Raw genomic sequence first — 18128 nt, forward strand, 5'->3', positions numbered from 1 at the left:
CAGCAAAATTAAAATAGAAGTGAAATTCAAAATCTTAATTATTAATCACTCAGACTTCATCTGCCTAGAATTAGCTTACTAATTAATGGAAAAGCATGAACTGATTATTGCATAAGGCACTGTGCCAATCACGGCAAAGAGAGGAAGGGTTTCTTTTCAAATCAATCACTTATTTGCTTTTGATGAGTGTGCAGGCTTTGCAAAGTAACTGAAGGGTTTTGAAACATCTTTGCCAAATATTATGTTTAAAATAGACATTTGGAAACCTGGCAGAGACCTGGAGTTTATCTAAAACAAGTTGGTTTTTCCAATAGTAATGGAAAGTTGGATTTATAGATGCCCCTCATAACAGGGGTGCTGATCAAATGGATTTCACCAAATGTCGTTCTCTCTGCACAGTCTTACTGGGTGCCTGAGTATTTCCAGTAATTTTACATTTATTTCCACGATTTATAGTGAGCCATGGGACTGTTTAACAATATAAATGACTGTGACCTATATAGTGCCTGCTCTTTCGAAGCATTATGTACAGTCCTGACTCCGGAATCAATGAGAAGATATTTTGGTTTCCAAAGGAGTGCAGTAGAGGTTCACCAAGACTAGAAGATGATGATGAGCAACACAAGGGTCAAAGGCTGAATTGAATGGAATTTCAATAATTTGAAAGGGATTGTCGTGGGATCTTTTACAACGTCCACCAAGGCAGACAGAACTTCAGTTTAGCAGCTTATCTGACGATATGGTGCTCCCTCAGCGCCGACCCACCAACAGCATAGTGCTCCCCCAGTACTGACCCTCCAACAGTGTGGCGCTCCCTCAGCACTGACCCTCTGACAGTGTGGCGCTCCCTCAGCACTGACCCTCCGACAGTGTGGCGCTCCCTCAGCACTGACCCTCCGACAGTGTCACACTCCTTCAGTGCCAACCCTCCGACAGTGCGGTACTCCCTCAGGACTGACCCTCCGACAGTGTGCACTCTCTCAGCACTGACCTTCTGATAGTGTCACACTCCTTCAGTGCCAACCCTCCGACAGTGCGGTACTCCCTCAGGACTGACCCTCTGACAGTGCGGCACTCTCTCAGCACTGACCCTCTGATAGTGTGATGCTCCCTCAGTACTGACTCTCTGACAGTGTGGTGCTCCCTCAGCACTGACCCTCTGACAGTGTGGTGCTCCCTCAGCACTGACCCTCTGACAGTGCGGCACTCCCTCAGCACTGACCCTCTGACAGTGCGGCACTCCCTCAGCACTGACCCTCTGACAGTGTGGCACTCCATCAGTACTGACCCTCTGACAGTGTGGCACTCCCTCAGCACTAACCTGTTTATGTAATTGGTTCGGGTTGTGTTTATCTTGCTTGATTAGGAAAGAAAACAGAAACTTTGTTAAATAAATGTATAATTTGCCGGTGAAGCTCAGCCGGTCTGTCAGCCGGACTTAACGCTTCAAGTCCAATATTTTTAGGAACATGTCTCCTTCTGAGTTTGTCTCTTACCCACTCTCAAACTTCCTCTCTGCAACCTGACCTCCTTGTCCTGATTTTGTCCACGTAAGTTAATACTCCCCTGTCGATCCTGCTAAATCCTTTAATCCTCTCAGTTAAATCGGCCTCTTCATCTTCAATATTCAAGGAAATAACCACAGTTTAAGGGGCTCTTGGCATAACGTGGTAGTGTCCGTACCTCTGGACTACGAGGATTGAGATTCAAGTCCCACCTGAGGTGTGTCAGAGAAGTTGACCTTCCTTTATCAAATACAAGCCAGGTTCCTGCAACCTGTCATCAATGTGTAACCCTTTCAGGCCCGGTGCCAAGCCATTCGCTCTGCGTTTTCTCAGCAGCCTCTTTAAGGATGTCATGCTGGCACCTGCAGGACCTGAGAAACAAATAGGAATGTGTGTCACACAAGCTGTAATGGATATTAAAAATATAATAAGCCATCTAAAATAAAAATGTAGGCTCCGACAGATTCAGCAGCTGCTGCTATGAGCCATTCCAGACCAGAGGATCTGTGATGACAGAATCTCCCTCATTATCACACAGCCGCTGTCATCTGTCCATAACCACACTCCCATCTACCCAAACAATCCCATCTACCTCCTAATCTCCCTGTGGAAGTTATCACTGTCACTAATCAGCCTGGACCAAATGTCTGTATTTCTGATGGCCGCTGTCACTTTTAACAGTTCCTTTTGATCTTTCAGTTTCAATGACTTCTTTACTAATCTTCAAATTCATCAGGTGTTCCGAATACCCACAGAAATTAGGCTGTTGTTATCTTCTTCATTTATTGTACTCCTTATACAGGCATTTACACATATACTATGAGTGCACTGTTGTAAAGGTGGCAGCTGAAGTACTCTGATTTGTTTCCAAGTGTATTTGATTCTAATAGTCCTGTAACCAATCCTTGTGAATTGCTTGATTGCATAATTCTCTTGTGGTGTGACAGATGAGTCAAAAGATTAATTCCACACAAAGTTCTAGGAACTAACTGGAAACTAGCGAAAACTACTTTCTGTTGGTAATATTGTAAGTTATTTAATGTTTTAAAATTTCGTTAAAAAATGCTGTATGAATTTAGAATAAAGAACAAAACTGCACAGAATCAGCCCTTCAACCTTCCAAGCCTGTGCTGACACATTTTGCCCTTCCATATAATAACTGTCTTCATTTACAGGATCCATTTGCCTCTATTCCCTTCCCTTATTTGTCCGTGAATGATGCTATTGTGTCTGCTTCCACCACCATAGTATGGTCCTGGGAAGTGTTGCTGAACAAAGAGACCTTGGAGTGCAGGGTCTGTTTCTGTGCTGTACATCTCTATAGCTTTATGAATCTATGTTCTCCTCTGGCAATGCGCTCCAGGCACTCACCACCCTTTGTGTAAAAAACCAGCCTTGCGTATCTCTTTTAAACCTTCCTCCTGCCTCCACACCTTGAACCTGCATCCCCTAGTAATTGACCTTACAGAACTACAGTCATCTCCACATTACTCTGTAACGAATAGGACTGTGGCAAGATGGTGTCTGAATAATAATGTTGCTGGGCCAGCACTTCAGAATCCCAGGTCAATATTCTGGGAACATGGTTCAAATCTCCCTATGCCAGCTGGTAAAGTCTGAATTCAGTTCAATCTGGAAGAAAAAGCTACCCTAATGGTGATTATGTGACTAAGCACTGTTGTAAAACCTTAGCTGTGAAGGAGATCTCCGATCCTAAACCATTTGAATAGACCCATGGCAATGCGTTTGATTCTTGACTTCCCTCAGGAGGTTAGGGATGGGGGATAGGGATGGCCAAGCCAGTGACACCCATAACCCACAAACAAATTTTTAAAAAATCAACAAACATGCAACAGCCACTGTTTTGGGTGCAGCAAGATCCCACAGAGCTCAATATGATAATATTGAGGATGAACTTTAATTAGCACACTCTTAACAAATAGTACCATTTGAATTCCAGAGTTGAGAGGGTTGGCTTATGAGGAGATGATCAATGTTGGAATTTAGAAGAATGTGACGGTATCTTATAGAAACATATAAAATTATGAAGGTAATAGATTGGATAGAAGTAGAGAGGATCTTTCAACTGGTGAGCGAAACTAGGACAAGGGGGCATAGCCTGAAAATAAGGGGGCGCAGATTTCAGACTGAGCTAAGGAGGAGCTTCTTCACCCAGTGGCTTGTGAATCTGTGGAATTCCCTGCCCAGTGAAGCAGTTGAGGCTTCCTCATTTAAGGCAAAGATTGATAGAGTTTTGAACAAAGAATTAAGGTTATGGTGAGTGGGCAGGTGATGGGAGCAGAGGCCACAAAAAGATCATCCATGATCTTATTGAATGGTGTAGCGTGCCCGATAGACAAGATGACCTACTCCTGTTCCTGGTTCTTATGTTCTTATGAATCTTCTACATGAACATGCAAGATCCTTTGGATTACTCAAAGGCAAAAAGCAATAAAGGTAGATGTGTAGCGATCAAAATGCTTCAATGGTCATTCTTAACACAGGTCCTACAGACATCTGTCACTTATCACTGTCATTCTGATGAAATATGGGTTTACAGGGATTCATAGAGGGAGCCATCAATTACTGATAATTAATGGCAGAGCTCCATCACACTAAAAGCTATAAAATATATCAGGGCTTAGACCTTGATCTGACATTCACTGCTCCTGAAATATTGACAGCTTTTTCAGAGATTCAAACTCCATCCTCCATCTCTAAAAAAAAGTTTGTCAAAGAAGGCATTGAAAAGCAAACTACAAACACCAAATCAGGGTGTAGTTCAATGATTTAGAGTTGACTAATGAAGAGATTCCAACAAAGTGATGGAGTTTACCTTGAGCAGACTGATGTTAAAAGGTACATGACCATACTGCATAATAAAATCAGTCTAATTCAAGTGGAGTGAGCCAAAGCAGAGCAAACAATCCAGAAATTTCAAACAAAAGTGAGTTACAGCTGAATCCACTCGTTTTTATGTGTGCCATAATCTTTTATATTGTTTCAAGATTCAACTCACTGCTGCTTCACTGACTGCTTTCCCAGTCCTCCCAGGCTGATTGTGCTGTTTTGAATTATAGACAGCCACACAGCTTTTGCAGCATGGAGACAGGCTCTTTGGCCCACTGTGTCCATACTAGTTATCAAATATCCAGCTATTCTAATCCCATTGTCCAACACTTGATCCTGTGATGTTTCAAGTGCTCATCCAAATACTTCCTTAATACCTTGAGAGTTCCTACCTCTGCTACCCTTTCATGCAGTGAGTTCTACATACACAGCCTGGTCAAAAATATTTGTTCCAAACCCCTCTAAACCTCCTGCTCCTTAGCTTAAAGCATGCCCCCTGGTTATTGAGCCGTCATTATAGGGGAAAAGATTGTCTCTATCCACCCTGTCGATGCCCCTCAAAACTCAAACGCCTCAATCTGATCCCACCTCAGCCGTCACTGCTCTAAGGAAAATATTCTTATCTAGATCACTCCAGTATAGGTGAAAATGAGGACTGCAGATGCTGGAGATCAGAATCGAGAGTGTGGTGCTGCAAAAGCACAGCAAGTCAGGCAACATCCAAGGAGCAGCAGAATCGATGTTTCAGGCATTCCTGATGAAGGGCTTTTGTCCAAAATGTCGATTTTCCTGCTTCTTGGATGCTGCCTGACCTGCTGTGCTTTTCCAGCACCACACTGTCGACTCACTCCAGTACAGACAACATCCTGGTGAATCTCCTCTGTATCCCCTCCAGTGATCCACAGTGGCTCAGTGACTAGTACTGCTGCCTTGCAGCATGAGGGATCCAGGTTTGGTTCCACCCTTGGGTACGTTATGGACTAGGCCAGACCACTCAAAACATTCTTAAGTAGGCAAGCTAGACCATAACTTTGCAATTTGTTTCGGTAATTGTACATTTAAAATTACCAAATGCCGTTGGTTGTGAATCCTATCAGATCGATTGGAAATAGCCAAGTTTCTGGTATTGAGACTGGCTCTAATGCAATGCACGAGATTGATTGTGTGAGGGGACTCGCTAGTCCGAAGTACAAACAGACGTTTCTGTGGCCAGCAGCGAAAACTCACAATAATGTGTAGCCTCCCTGGTGCCAGGATCAAGGATGTCTCAGAGAGAGTGTGCAGAATGTTCTCAAGGGGGAGAGGGATCAGCAGGAGGTCATTGTCCACGTTGGAACCAACAACATAGAAAGGGAAAAGGTTAAAATCTTGAAGGGAGAATAGAGAGAGTTAGGCAGGAATTTAAAACGGAGGTCCCCAAGGGTTGTAATATCTGAATTACTCCCGGTGCTGCAAGCGAGTAAGGGTAGGAATAGGCGGATAGAGCAGATGAATGTATGGCTGAGGAGCTGGTGTATGGGAAAAAGGTTCATATTTTTGGATCATTGGAAGCTGCTTTATGATAGAAGTGACCCTGTACAAGAAGGGGCCAGCGACCATAATTCTATTAGTTTTAAAATAATGATGGAAAAGGATAGACCAGATCTAAAAGTTGAAGTTCTAAATTGGGAAAAGGCCAATTTTGATGGTATTAGGAAGAACTTTCAAAAGCTGATTGGGGGCAGATGTTCGCAGGTAAAGGGATGGCTGGAAAATGGGAAGCCTTCAGAATTACAGTTCTTAAGTTTGCAGATGACATCAAAATTGGAGGTGTCGTGGACAGCGAAGAAGGTTACCTCAGATTACAACAGAATCTGGACCAGATGGGCCAATGGGCTGAGAAGTGGCAGATGGAGTTTAATTCAGATAAATGTGAGGTGCTGCATTTTGAGAAAGCAAATCTTAGCAGGACTTATACACTTAATGGTAAGGTTCTAGGGAGGGTTGCTGAACAAAGAAACCTTGGAGTGCAGCTTCATAGCTCCTTGAAAGTGGAGTCGCAGGTAGATAGAATAGTGAAGAAGGCATTTGGTATGCTTTCCTTTATTGGTCAGAGTATTGAGTACAGGAGTTGGGAGGTCTATTGAGGCTGTACAGGACATTGGTTAGGCCACTGTTGGAATATTGCGTGCAATTCTCGTCTCCTTCCTATCGGAAAGATGTTGTGAAACTTGAAAGGGTTCAGAAAGCTTTACAAGGATGTTGCCAGGGTTGGAGGATTTAAGCTACAGGGAGAGACTGAACAGGCTGGGGCTGTTTTCCCTGGAGCGTCAGAGGCTGAAGGGTGACTTTATAGAGGTTGACAAAATTATGAGGGGCATTGATAGGATAAACAGACAAAGTCTTTTCCCTGGGGTATGGGAATTCAAAACTAGAGGGCATAGGTTTAGGGTGAGAGGGGAAAGATATAAAAGAGACCTCAGGGGTAACGTTTTCACGCAGAGGGTGGTACGTGTATGGAATGAGCTGCCAGAGGATGTGGTGGAGGCTGGTACAATTGCAACATTTAAAAGGCATTTGTATGGGTATATGAATAGGAAGGGTTTGGAGGGATATGAGCCAGGGGCTGGCAGGTGGGACTAGATTGAGTTGGGATATCTGGTCGGCGTGGACAGGTCGGATCGAAGGGTCTGTTTCCATGCTGTACATCTCTATGACTATGACTTTAATTGAGATAACGAGAGTCTAGAGACATTATATTCCTGTTAGGGTGAAAGGAAAGGCTGGTAGAGAATGCTGGATGATGAAAGAAATTGACGGTTTGGTTAAGAAAAAGACAGAACCCTATGTCAACTATAGCAAGGCTAGATCGAGTGAATGCATAGATGAGTATAAAGTTAGTAGAAGTATAATTATAGACAATAGACAATAGACAGTATGTGCAGGAGTAGGCCATTCGGCCCTTCGAGCCAGCACCACCATTCATTATGATCATGGCCGATCATCCTCAATCAGTATTCTGTTCCTGCCTTATCTCCATAGCCCTTGAGTCCACTATCCTTAAGAGTTCTATCCAACTCTTTCTTAAATGAATCCAGAGACTGGGCCTTCACTGCCCTCTGGGGCAGAGCATTCCACACAGCCACCACTCTCTGGGTGAAGAAGTTTCTCCTCATCTCTGTCCTAAATGGTCTACCCCGTATTTTTAAGCTGTGTCCTCTGGTTCGGCACTCACCCATCAGCGGAAACATGTTTCCTGCTGCCAGAGTGTCCAATCCTTTCATAATCTTATATGTCTCAATCAGATCCTCCCTCAGTCTTCTAAACTCAAGGGTATACAAGACCAGTTGCTCCAGTCTTTCAGCGTAAGACAGTCCCACCATTCCGGGAAATTAAGAGGGAAATCAGGAGGGCAAAAATGGGACATGAGATAGCTTTGGCAAATAGAGTTCAGGACAATCCAAAGTGTTTTTACAAATACATTAAGGACAAAAAGGTAATGGGGGAGAGAATAGGGCCCCTCAAAGATCAGCAAGGTGGCCTCTATGTGGAACCACAGAGATGGGGGCAATACTAAATGAGTATTTTGCATCAGTATTTACTGTGGAGAATGATATGGAAGATATCATTTGAGTGGGAGCAGCGGCCGAGGAAAAACGAACCCGGGAGACTACAGCTAAGGTAAGACAGTTTGTTTCAAAATTACTTACCTGTAGCGGGCAGCGGTTTTTTTTTTCTCTCTCTTCACAAAAAGAGCGGGAGCAGCAGAGGAAGTGACGGTAAACAGAGGGGCAGCCGGGAAGGAGAACGGTGAGTATAAATACTCACCCTTTAATCACCAACGGTCATTTGAGTGGGAGCAGCGGCTGAGGAAAAACGAACCCGGGAGACTACAGCTAAGGTAAGACAGTTTGTTTCAAAATTACTTACCTGTAGCGGGCAGCGGAAGTGAGGTTGGAGCGCATAGCTGGGCGGGAAGGCAAGTGATTAGTATTTGAGTGGGTGTGTTCTAGACCCCAGGTCCTACTTCCGTAGGGCCTCCCTCCCACCCTCCTCCTCTAACCTAACTTTAAAGTCCACAGGTTATTGACTCAGTGTTCTTGTTTTTGGAGACAGTGTACAGTCATGGCAGCGCAGGCGGTGGAATGTTCCTCCTGCAGGATGTTTGAGGTAGGGGTGACCACCGATACTCCTGCCGACTTCGTGTGCAGGAAATGCAGTCAGATCCTGATCCTCACCGAACGAGTTAGGGAACTGGAACTGGAGCTGGATGAGCTGAGGATTATTCGAGAGGCTGAGAGGGTGATCGATAGAAGCTACAGGGACATAGTTACGCCGCAGAACAGAGGTAGCTGGGTAACAGTTAGAGGTGGGAAGGGGAAGAAACAGGCAGTGCAGGGTTCCCCTGTGGTCGTTCCCCTAAAAAATAAGTATGCAGCTTTGGAAACTGTTGGGGGGGACAGCCTTGCAGGTGTAAGCTGCAGTGAAGGGGTCTGTGGCTCTGAGATTCAGAAGGGAAAGGGGGAGAAGAGGAGAGCGCTAGTTATAGGGGACTCTCTAGTTAGAGGGACGGACAGGCGGTTCTGTGGACATGGGCGAGACTCTCGGATGGTTTGTTGCCTCCCAGGTGCTAGGGTCCGAGACGTCTCGGACCGTGTCTTCAGAATCCTTAAGGGGGAGGGTGTGCAGCCAGAAGTCGTGGTACACATTGGCACCAACGACATAGGTAGGAAGAGGGGTGGGGAGGTCACTCAAGAGCTCAAGGAGTTAGGCTGGAAGCTAAAAGCTAGGACAGACAGAGTCGTCATCTCTGGGTTGTTGCCGGTGCCACGTGACAGAGAGGCAAAGAATAGGGAGAGAGTGCAGTTGAACACGTGGCTGCAAGGATGGTGTAGGAGGGAGGGCTTCAGATATTTGGACAATTGGACTGCATTCTGGGGAAGGTGGGACCTGTATAAACAGGACGGGTTGCACCTGAACCAGAAGGGCACCAATATCCTGGGGGGTAGGTTTGCTAGCACTCTTCGGGGGGGTTTAAACTAATTTGGCAGGGGGATGGGATCCGGACTTGTAGTCCAGCAAGTAAGCTAGCTGTGTGTCAGGATGTCCAAGACTGTAGGGAGGCTGTGGAGAAGGTAGCACTGACAGGGACTACTTGCGGACACAGAGATGGGCTCAAGTGCGTATACTTCAATGCAAGGAGTATCAGAAATAAGGTGGGTAAACTTAAGGCGTGGATCGGTACCTGGGACTACGATGTTGTGGCCATCACGGAAACATGGATAGATGAGGGACAGGAATTGCTGTTGGAGGTTCCTGGTTACATATGTTTCAGTAAGATGAGGGAGGGTGGTAAAAAAAGGAGGGGGGGTGGCATTGCTAATTAGAAATGGTATAACGGCTGCAGAAAGGAAGTTTGAGGGGGATCTGCCTCTGGAGGTAGTATGGGCTGAAGTCAGAAATAGGAAAGGTGCAGTCACCTTGTTGGGTGTTTATTATAGGCCCCCCAATAGCAGCAGAGATGTGGAGAAACAGATTGGGAAACAGATTTTGGAAAGGTGCAGAAGCCACAGGGTCGTAGTCATGGGCGACTTCAACTTCCCAAATATTGATTGAAAGCTCTTTAGATCAAGTAGATTGGATGGGGCGGTGTTTGTGCAGTGTGTCCAGGAAGCTTTTCTAACGCAGTATGTAGATTGTCCAACCAGAGGGGAGGCCATATTGGATTTGGTACTCGGTAACGAACCGGGACAAGTGATGTGCTTGTTAGTGGGTGAACATTTTGGTGATGGCGACCACAATTCTGTGACTTTCACCTTGGTTATGGAGAGAGATAGGTGCGCACAACAAGGAAGTTTTTACAATTGGGGGAAGGGAAATTACGATGCTGTAAGACAGGATTTGAGGAGCATACGTTGGGAGCATAGGCTGTCAGGGAAGGATGTGGTGGAAATGTGGAACTTTTTCAAGGAGCAGATACGACGTGTCCTTGATATGTATGTACCGATCAGGCAGGAAAGAAATGGTCGTGTGAGGGAGCCTTGGTTGACGAGGGAGGTTGAATGTCTAGTAAAGAGGAAGAAGGAGGCTTACATAAGGTTGAGGAAACAAGGTTCAGACAGAGCAGTGGAGGGATACAGGATAGCCAGAAGGGACCTGAAGAAAGGGATTAGGAGAGCTAAGAGAGGGCATGAAAAATCCCTGGCGGATAGGATCAAGGATAACCCCAAGGCATTCTATGCGTATGTGAGAAACCTGAGAATGAAGAGAACGAGGGTAGGTCCGATCAAGGACAGCGGTGGGAGACTGTGTATTGAGTCGGAAGAGATAGGAGAGGTCTTGAACAAGTACTTCTCTTCAGTATTTACGAACGAGAGGGACCGTATTGTTGAAGAGGAGAGTGTGAAACGGACTGATAAGCTAGAAGAGATACCTGTTAGGAAGGAAGATGTGTTGGACATTTTGAACAACTTGAGGATAGACAAGTCCCCCGGGCCTGACGGGATATATCCTAGGATTATGTGGGAAGCAAGAGAGGAAATTGCAGTACCGTTGGCAATGATCTTCTCGTCTTCACTGGCAACTGGGGTGGTACCAGGGGACTGGAGAGTAGCGAATGTTGTGCCCCTGTTCAAAAAAGGGAATAGGGATAACCCCGGGAATTACAGGCCAGTTAGTCTTACTTCTGTGGTAGGCAAAGTAATGGAAAGGGTACTGAGGGATAGGATTTACGGGTATCTGGAAAGACACTGCTTGATTAGGGACAGCCAGCACGGATTTGTGAAGGGTAGGTCTTGCCTTACAAGTCTTATTGAATTCTTCGAGGAGGTGACCAAGCATGTGGATGAGGGTAGAGCAGTGGATGTAGTGTACATGGATTTTAGTAAGGCATTTGATAAGGTTCCCCATGGTAGGCTTATGCGGAAAGTCAGGAGGCATGGGATAGAGGGAAATTTGGCCAATTGGATAGAAAACTGGCTAACCGGTCGAAGTCAGAGAGTGGTGGTAGATGGTAAATATTCAGCATGGAGTCCAGTTACAAGTGGAGTTCCGCAGGGATCAGTTCTGGGTCCTCTGCTGTTTGTAATTTTTATTAATGACTTAGATGAGGGAGTCGAAGGGTGGGTCAGTAAATTTGCAGATGATACAAAGATAGGTGGAGTTGTGGACAGTGAGGAGGGCTGTTGTCGGCTGCAGAGGGACTTAGATATGATGCAGAGCTGGGCTGAGGAGTGGCAGATGGAGTTCAACCCTGCCAAGTGTGAGGTTGTCCATTTTGGAAGGACAAATAAGAATGCGGAATACAGGGTTAATGGTAGGGTTCTTGGTCAGGTGGAGGAACAGAGGGATCTTGGGGTCTATGTACATAGATCTTTGAAGGTTGCCACTCAGGTGGATAGAGTTTGTAAGAAGGCCTATGGAGTATTATCGTTCATTAGCAGAGGGATTGAATTCAAGAGTCGTGAGGTGATGTTGCAGCTGTACAGGACTTTGGTTAGGCCACATTTGGAGTACTGAGTGCAGTTCTGGTCGCCTCACTTTAGGAAAGATGTGGAAGCTTTGGAGAGGGTGCAGAGAAGATTTACCAGGATGTTGCCTGGAATGGAGAGTAGGTCATACGAGGATAGGTTGAGAGTTCTCGGCCTTTTCTCGTTGGAACGGCGAAGGATGAGGGGTGACTTGATAGAGGTTTATAAGATGATCAGAGGAATAGATAGAGTAGACAGTCAGAAACTTTTTCCCCGGGTACAACAGAGTGTTACAAGGGGACATAAATTTAAGGTGAAGGGTGGAAGGTATAGGGGAGATGTCAGGGGTGGGTTCTTTACCCAGAGAGTGGTGGGGGCATGGAATGCGCTGCCCGTGGGAGTGGTAGAGTCAGATTCATTGGCGACCTTTAAGCGGCATTTGGATAGGTACATGGATGGGTGCTTAATCTAGGATAGAAGTTCGGCACAACATCGTGGGCCGAAGGGCCTGTTCTGTGCTGTATTGTTCTATGTTCTATGTTCTATGTTCTATATAGAATGTAGGGAAATAGATGATGACACCTTGAAACATGCCTATATTACAGAGGAGGAAGTGCTGAATGTCTTGAAATGCATAGAAGTGGATATATCCCCAGGACTTGATCAGGTGTACACTAGAACTCTGTGGGAAGCAAGGGAAGTGATTGCTGGGCCTCTTGCTGAGATATTTGTATCATCAATAGACACAGGTGAGGTGCCGGAAGACTGGAGGTTGGCTCAAGTGGTGCCACTGTTTAAGAAGGGCGGTAAAGACAAGCCAGCGAACTATAGACTAGTGAGCCTGACTTCGGTGGTGGGCAACTTGTTGGAGGGAATCCTGAGGGACAGGATATACATGTTTTTGGAAAGGCAAGGACTGATTAGCAATAGTCAGTATAGCTTTGTGCGTGGGAAATCATGTCTCACAAACTTGATTGAGTTTTTTCAAGAAGTAACAAAGTGGATTGGTGAGGGCAGAGCAGTAGATGTGATCTATATGGATTTCAGTAAGGCATTCAACAAGGTTTCCCATGGGAGATTAGATCTCATGGAATACAGGGAGAACTAGCCATTTGGATACAGAACTGGCTCAAAGGTCGAAGACAGAGGGTAGTGGTGGAGGGTTGTTTTTCAGACTGGAGGCCTGTGACCAGTGGAGTGCCACAAGGATCAGTGCTGTATCCTCTACTTTTTGTCATTTATATAAATGATTTGGATGTGAACTAGAGGGCATAGGTTTAGGGTGAGAGGGAGAAGATATAAAACTTTTTCACTCAGAGGGTGGTACGTGCATGGAATGAGCTGCCAGAGGAAGTGGCCGAGGCTGGTATAGTTGCAACATTTAAGAGGCATTTGGATGGGTATATGAATAGGAAGGGTTTGGAGAGATATGGGCCGGGTGCTGGCAGGTGGGACTCGATTGGGTTAGGATATCTGGTCGGCATGGACAAGTTGGGTTGAAGAGTCTATTTCCATGCTGTACATCTCTATGGCTCTATGACTCTAAGTTAGCTAGGTTGACTCCCAGGTTTTAAAACAGACAAAAGTTTATTCACAAAATTACACAATGAAACACAAAGAACAGAATAAAGAACCCTACAGAACTCAGTCTATCCAAACTAACCTTAATAATTGTGATGTTCCGAATATACACAACAGTCCCATTAAGCAACCTCCCTTAAAAAACTGTAAAAATGGAACAAATGCTTACAGGTTGAAGTTAGAAGGGCAGAAGGAGAGAGAAAGGGCCTGTTTCCACACAGCTGGACTACAAACTAGTCCTGGACTGAACTGCTCAGCTAGAGAGCTGACTACTCCCCTTTCATTATACAGGTCACTTCTAAAACATGACCACTTTGGCCTGAAGTGTCATCTGTTTACATCTGTACCAAACAAGTCACATCGGAGATGGAAGCTGTTTATGACCTCTCTGAAAAAACAGCAAGGACACAGTCACCTTGAGAATAGAAAACAGGGATCAGCTTTGTGACAAGTGACTGTGTGGAGTTTGCACCTTCTCCCCGTGTCTGTGTGGGTTTCCTCCCACAGTGTGGAGGCTAGGTGGATTAGCCCTGGGAAATGTGGGGTTATGTTTATGGGTGGGTCTAGTTGGGATGCTCTTTGTACGGTTGGTGATGGGCTGAATAGCCTGCACCTCCACTTTAGAGATTCTGTGAATTATATTATTCCTGTAGTGAGGTGACCAGAGTTGCACACAGCACTCCAGTTGTGGCCTGACCTAGGTCCTATCCAGTTCCATTATACCCATCCTGACTTTGTATTCAATGCTTTGATTATTAAAGTTATGTCCCATGTGTCAAATAGAAGTCTCTTCAATTTTTACTTATTTTTCTCTCGATGGACAATGGCAAATGTTAAGAAATTTTTCATATTAAAGGAGTATTTAATTTGCTAATAAATTGAACAATGAAACCATCAAATAGTTTGTGCAGTTTTAATGACCTTTTCAGTGGTTTTCAATCCAGTTCCTTCCAACTCATCGATGGACACTTCACTAAAATGTTTACCTTGGCTATCTCGATAAACCTGCATCAGATTACTGTTCTCAAAAACACAAAGAAATGCTTTTTAATGGAAAAGAAATTGAAAGTTATTTTGCGCCCCTTTGTAGATTTTGGAACATTCCCTCCATCTGAGTCTGTAAATGAGTGTTAATAGAAACACATGGCTTAACTCTCACCGTTGTAGTGTCGGGTGTATTCTGGGCACAAGTATCCAACAACAGAAACTCCAATATCCCGCCATTCCCAAATCGCTCTTTACGGCAGCTTTCTGTATTGCAACTGCAACAGTGTGTACCCTTCAATAAAGCAATGAATTGACTGTGTGGTAACCCGTACAAGACCAATGGGGAATCACAAATGAATCTCTCTGTGGGGATCGTTGAGCACGAATTCCCTTGGAACAGGCAATGGCCTTGCCCAACTGGAACTCGTCACCTGAGCTCTTTTTAATGCAGAGCCAGGAATGGGTCCATACAGCTGTCTGTCCCAGGCTGGGACTAGCCTATCTACACCACACGCTAGTGGCTATATGTTGGTATTCAAGAGCAAATGATGATCCTTTCCCATTGTCCTTCCTGAGTTATTACAGGCTGCAAAATGCCTTGGATATCCTAGGTTTATGGAAGGTGCTACATCCATGTAACACATTAAAAATGATTCACTTAGATATAATATCATCATGCCCAAGGAAAAATTGCAAATTCTTATCAGAGAACCTTCTTATAAAATCACCGTCTATGAAACAAGAACATGTTGGAACTAGCTATTGTAAAATATACAAGGTCTTGTAAAAGCGGCACTTTGAAATGAATTCCATTTTATATGTAATTGGTGCACCCTCTAACTCTCTGCTTATGTGGTGGAAATGTTGTCAATTCTCATACGTGCATTAGTCCAACCAACAGGCCTGTAATTTTAGCTGAAATAAAAATCATACTCAGAAGTCTATGGAGTAGTGAGAATGTGGATCTCATGACCAAATGGAGTGATTCTTGGGATCTAATGTCTTTTAGGGAAGGGAACTGCCACCCTTACCTGGTCTGGCCTACACGTCACTCCAAACCCACACGTGACTCCAGATCCACAGCAATGTGGTTGATTCTTAACTGCTCTCTGGGCAATTAGGGACGGGTAATAAATGCTGGCCCAGCCAGTGATACCCTTATACCATGAATGAATAAACAAAAAAAAATTAGGAAGAGGTATTTAAATTGGAGGAACAGTTACATGGGGATTCCAAGGTGAGATGAGATAACACAGCAAGAGGCTGTGGTGGAGCATAAGCACCACATTAACATCAGGGTGAGATCCTGGTGGAATAACTTCCCTCTCTTTCCTGCCCTTGTTTGATCACAACTGGTCACTAGGACTTTAAACTTGTGAGCAGGCGGAAGGAAAAGGGAAAGCAAAAGGGAGCATGGAGTCAAGTAGAAAGAAAAGCAGCAGGTTAATATGTGTGCAGGGTTTCAGTTCAAGGCAGGCTAGGAATGAAGCAAAAAGGAAGGATAACTTAGCACATATTACTAAAGCTGATGGAAATCATGAGGATAAGAAATTTCGCATTAAGGTGCTTTACCTGAATGTTCGTAGTATTCGTAACAAAGTAGATGAATTAACAGCAGCAATCATTGTGAATGATTTTGATGGGGTAGGCATCACAGAGATGTGGTTGCAGGAGCTTCAGGACTGGCAGTTAAACATCCAAGGATTTACAACTTATTGAAAAGACAGGGAGATGGGCAGAGGGGGCAGGGTTGCCTTATTAGTTAAGAATGAAATTAAATCTATGGCACTGAATGACATAGGGTCAGATGATGTGGAGTCTGTGTGGGTGGAATTGAGGAATCACAAAGGCAAAAAATCATAATGGGAGTTATGTACAGACCTCCCAGCAGTGGTCAGGACCAGGGGCACAAGATGCACCAGGAAACAGATAGGACATATCAGAAAGGTAAGGTCACAGTGATTATGGACTGGGTGAATCATGTTGCCGGTGGATCCAAAGAAAGAGAATTCATGGAATGCTTACAGGATGGTGTTTTGGAACAGTTTGTGATGGAGCCCACAACGGAGCAGGCTATTCTGGACATAGTGCTATGTAATGAACCAGACTTTATAAAAGATCTTAAAGTAAGGGAACATTTAGGAGACAGCGATCATAATATGGAGGGTTCAGTCTCCAGTTCGAAAGAAAGAAAGCAAAATCGGATGTAATGGTGTTACAATTAAATAAAGGTAATTACAGGGCCATGAGAGAGGAACTGACAAAAATTGACTGGAAGCAGAGCTTTGTGGGGAAGACAGTAGAGCAACAAAGGCAGGAGTTTCTGGGTGTAATTAAGGACACAGTACAGAGGTACATCCCAAAGAAATCTTTCAAAAATCACTAGAGTCAGGGAAAGTCCCACATGATTGGAAGATGGCTGTTGCTACCTCCTTGTTCAAGAAAGGATCAAGACAAAAAAATGGGAAATTATAGGCCAATTAGCCTAACCTCGTTGTAGGTAAAATTCTAGAATCCATCGTTAAGGATGAGATTTCTAAATTCTTGGAAGTTCAGGGTCGGGTTAGAACAAGTCAGCATGGATTTAGTAAGGGGAGGTCATCCGCAAATTTACTAACCCATCCTTCTATGCCCACATCCAGATCATTTATAAAAATGACAAACAGCAGTGGCACACCACTGGTAACTGAGCACCAGGATAAACATTTCCCATCAACTACTACTCTCTGGTTTCTTTCAGCTAGCCAATTTCTGGTCCAAACCACTAAATCGCTCTCAATCCCAAAACTCCATATTTTGTGCAATAGCCTACCATGTGGAACCTTATCGATCGTCCACATATACCACATCAACCACTTTATCTGGATACCCATGTTTTGTCACCTTCTTGAAGAACTCCATAAAGTTAGTGAGGCAAAACCTACCCTTCACAAAACTGTGTTGACTGTCCCTAATCAAATTATTCCTTTCCAGATGATTAGAAATCCTATCTCTTATAACCTTTTCCAACACTTTATCCACAACCTTACAAGAGGGCCAGCATTTTTGGGGGAGGGGTGCAGTCCCTCAGACCCCCCAATCTGGTATCTGCCTATCTCCACAATCCATCTTTAGGTTAACACGACAGCTTCAATTGGCTAAATTGTGAAAAAGAAGAAAGAATGAGAACGTGGGGAAGTGTTCAAATACACAGCATCTGCCGACCCATCAAGTTAAACATTAACTGAGAGGGGAACTCATTGAGCCAAATGAGCTGAAAATTTTGTAATTTATAATTTAGAGATCTGAAGTCAATTTTGGAATTCTCTTTGTTTCAAGTTGTCAGAACACATTGGGAAGAGTCATCATTTCCAGTTATTGGAAGGAGCTGGTGGCCTATTAGTTAGCAAGGTGAACAATCAAGAGGCCCAGGTCAGTGCTCTGGCACTTAGAGTCAACTCTTACTGTGGCATCTGGTGGAATTTAAATTTAATTATTAAATTATTAAGGGATGGCCAACAAATTCTGGTCTTGCCAGTGACACGCTGATCCCATGAAAAAATAATAAAAAAGGACTTCCTTCCTGATCAAGGGCAAGAAATTTACAATTCCTGCTTGATCTACAGAGACTTTCAAATCAAACATTTTGATGTGCTACTATATACCTCTGGACCCAGGTAGGGTCTGCACTTGCACTTCCTGTCCCGGAGGTAGGAAGACTATCACTGCACCACTAGATCCCATTACATGATCCCGTTATGGGCAATGTACTAGCATG

Source organism: Chiloscyllium punctatum, chromosome 32 (genome assembly GCF_047496795.1).
Source record: "Chiloscyllium punctatum isolate Juve2018m chromosome 32, sChiPun1.3, whole genome shotgun sequence".
In the NCBI taxonomy this organism is placed as follows: domain Eukaryota; kingdom Metazoa; phylum Chordata; class Chondrichthyes; order Orectolobiformes; family Hemiscylliidae; genus Chiloscyllium; species Chiloscyllium punctatum.